Raw genomic sequence first — 3,738 nt, 5'->3', positions numbered from 1 at the left:
TCACTCTCCTCCTCCTCCTCAGGAGGAGCAGGAGGCGGGACTTTGTTCCGTCTGACAGCCAATCAGGAGGCTCCGAGGTCCCTCTCCCCGACCTGAGGAGAGGAGACAAACGGAGGAGGGAGGAGGAGGACAGAGACACATTCAGAGAGGAACAAAAACAACCTCCAGTTTACTGATGTGGAGACAGTCCTCAGCAGACAGTCCTCTGAAGACAGTCCTCTGAAGACAGTCCTCTGAAGACAGTCCTCTGCAGACAGTCCTCTGCAGACAGTCCTCAGCAGACAGTCCTCTGAAGACAGTCCTCTGAAGACAGTCCTCTGAAGACCAACTTTAATCAGGACCCAGTTAAAACATTTAACCCTTCCTGACAGTTTTAATAAACTTTAAACCTTCATTATTCTGCTGAGGTAATCTTTTCTGAAACATGAAACTTCCTGCAGAAATGTTGAAGAACGTCCAGAAACTTTCATCTCTGAAGCCCAACTCCACTTCCTTTGGAATAAGCTGTAACGGAGCCAGACTCTTATTTTGAAGAGTATCTATGAGCTTTATTTTGAAAGTCTAGGATAACACCTTTCTTTGTCATTTTTCAAAGTGGATGTTGTTGGAGGTTTTAATTCTGTTTTTTCTTACTTTAAAGCTCTAATTCAAAGTGATCCAGAATCTGCTGAGTCACTGGTTGCCATGGCGACTCCTGCCTTTTTGGGTTGCAGAAAAGGGGAGGGGCAGCACACATCAGAACTTCTTGAACCGTGAGCAGCAGAAGGTTCTGATGGTTCTACAGGGTTTATGGAGGAGGAGCCTTCACTTCCTGTTTGAAGCTCAGAGACAATGGAAGTCAATGAGAGTTTGGCTGTGTGACCTCTGACCTCTGACCTCCAGCAGAGACACACCGATGGTTAGTTAGGACAGGTTAACATTAGTCTAAGTTCCTGACTTAAACGGTGACGGACGTCACACATTTAGTGCTTTTAGTCCACGCCTCTTCTGGTTCCTCGGTGCTCGCTTCATTTCTGAAAGCTCAGCTGTGCAGGACGTGACCTGAGGCCACAGGCAGCATAAAGACAGACCGACACCGACAACTAAACACCACTGATGTGTTTGGAGACAGTTTCAGTGACTTTCATCTTTGTTGTAAAACGTTCTGCTACAGAAAGTCGGAGCTCACGGTTCCTGATTGAGATGCTTGTTTTCATGTATTTGTTGTTTTTTCAGGACTGAGATAGAAACAGAAAAATAAGACGACTCTGGATGCTTAAATGTTTTATTTTACGTTTCAGCTCCAGGAGTTGCCGTCGCTGACCAACAGCAGCAAAGAAAACGTGTTTCTGTGGGCCAGCTGCAGCTCCTTCTGGCTGAGGGAGGTTCGGACCGGGCGAGGAGGAGGAGGAGGAGGAGGAGGAGGAGGGGAGCAGATTGTAATGGAGCTGCTGGCAGAGATCCTGCCTGTTCATGGGTATTCATGTAGCTGGTGGCTTCAGTTAAATGGAGCGAACAGAGAGGAGGAGGGGGCCGAGTTTCAGCTCAACAAGAGGTCTACTCATGTCCTCCATGCAAATACACTCAGACATGTTGGAATCCATTAAATAAATTAGAGCTGCGACGGGAGTTCAGCAGGTAAGAGCTGCTGCAACCAGCAGACAGCAGTTTCCTGCTCAGAAATCCCTTCATCTGCTTACTCTCCGCACTGCGTTAAATGAAGCAGGGGTGCTGTTTTATCCACCCGGTGTTTTCACCACTCCACCTGTAAACTTCACCTCAGGACGTGGTCTCCGTGGTTAACGGAGCTGGAAGACCTGAAGCTGGATTACAGGTAACCCTGGATCACCTTTGAGTTAATTACTGAGCTGCCTAAAGACAGACTGAAGGATTTTCAGGTTCCTCCTCCGCAGAACATCACGGAACCACTGAAGGAACCCTCGTTCACCCAGAAACAATCATTCAGGTTTCTAAAAGATTTCTAGAAAAGTTTCCATCCACACGGAAACACTGAAAATGACCCAGAGGCTGCAGTAACTCTGCCAGGCCTGCGGGTGGCGCTGTAACAAAAACACACCAGCAGAAGCTCCAAACTGTGAACACAAGAACAAAAACAGAACCTTTTTATGGAGTAACAGCGAAGTGTCTCAATCTGCTGCTGACTGGGAGACGTGAGCATGGTGGTGGTAGCATCATGCTGTGGGGCTGTCTGGCTGCACAACAGGTGGAGGAGAGGTCCGGTTCTGTGGTTGTCCTGGGCTTGGATCGGGGTTCCTAATGCAGAACATGTTCCTACAGCAGACTGACACTGAACTGAAGCTCTGGAAGAACATTTATTTGAAACTGTTGCTGCTGCTTCAGAACCCTCCTCAGATCTCGTGAAACAAACATGTAAATAAAGTTAAATGTTGTGAAACGTGTTAAAGTTATAATAAACTGAAGTCACAGCTCCTAAATATACGAACGGGTAAAACAGAACAAAGTCTGTAGGATTGTAAAAAATAAACCAGAACAATAAAAACGCTGACTCAGCGTTCTGATGCACGGAGGAGTCTGTAAACTCCAGAAGATCTGAGTCATGGTTCAGGTTCAGGTGAGAGGAAGTCAGACTGTTGATGATCAACCGGACTCTTCCAGCAGGACTCAACAATCCGGACTCAACGATCCGGACTCTTCCATCCCGACTCTTCCATCCGGACTCTTCCATCCGGACTCTTCCATCCGGACTCTTCCATCCGGACTCTTCCATCCGGACTCCGGACTCAACGATCCGGACCTATCCAGAAACCTCGACCATCGGGCTCCAAGGCAGAAAGGATCCAGAGGGGAGCGTTGGGGTGGAACCCGTCCGTCTGTCCGGTGACAGCTACAAACAGAGAACCCTCAAATCCAAGATCCGAAGCTGGACTGGTGGCAGCCATGATGCTGACCGAGCCGGAGGTTCAACTCCAGGAAGTTCCTGCAGAAATCATCTGTTCAGCAGCAGCAGAATAAAAATGACCTAACAAAGCTAAAAACACACCGTTCCTCCCCCGGCAGAGGCCCTCTGCAGCTTTAATGTGCTCAAACTGAAGAGAAATGAAAGTAATTATGGTTCCTGAGAGACATTAAACTTAAGCAGAATAAATTACCGGGCCGCTCCGGGTTCGATACTGCATCTTTACACTTTAGTTAGAAAACAATTTGGACATAAATCCTGTTTACTGTGGAGTGTTGATTTTCTCTTTAGGTTCCCAGCAGGACCCCATGGCGTCGATACCATCGACAGGAAGACAAACGACCCGGTTCTGTGGACTCCAGCGGCACCGCGGTCGGTCCGAAACGCCTACGCTGTCTGATTCTGTTCCAGGAGCTCCTGAATCACATTTATTATCGTGGTTTCAGCTGTTTTCACTGCGGGTGGGTCCATCAGTCACCCTGGAGGCTGACAGGAAGTGGGGACGGAACCACAGGAAGCTTAGTTCTGATCCAGAACACACCTGAAGACGGAGTTTGGGTCTGAGCTGTGACAGAGCAGACTCTTATTCTGAAGGGTATCTGTGAGCTTTATTGTGAAAGTCCAGGTTCAGTCCTCTTCCTGTTCCTCTGACTGAATCACCTCCGGCTGGAGAAACTGAAGAAGAAGAGTTTGTTTCCAAAAACGTGAAGTTTAGTCGACTCAAAGGTTGAGAGTCAGACATCGAACTGAGCTGAACGGTCCGAGGTCAGAACCCTCCAAGGTCCTCCAAGGTCCTCCAAGGTCCTCCAAGACCCTCCAAG

The 3,738-nt window shown here is 48.2% G+C and overlaps 1 long non-coding RNA gene across 1 annotated transcript in view; it reads right to left on the bottom strand.

Annotated features, from left to right (window-relative positions):
- Positions 1-3,738, bottom strand: part of LOC112449924 — a 21,728-nt gene continuing 17,990 nt past the window's right edge. The window contains exon 4 of the long non-coding RNA XR_005233476.1: positions 1-92. This is a non-coding gene — a long non-coding RNA (uncharacterized LOC112449924). The remainder of the gene's footprint in view (positions 93-3,738) is intronic.

This window comes from Kryptolebias marmoratus, linkage group LG8 (genome assembly GCF_001649575.2).
Source record: "Kryptolebias marmoratus isolate JLee-2015 linkage group LG8, ASM164957v2, whole genome shotgun sequence".
In the NCBI taxonomy this organism is placed as follows: Eukaryota; Metazoa; Chordata; class Actinopteri; order Cyprinodontiformes; family Rivulidae; genus Kryptolebias; species Kryptolebias marmoratus.
The sequence above is the reverse complement of the archived record's forward strand: the minus strand, read 5'-3'. Positions and strand labels throughout refer to the sequence as shown.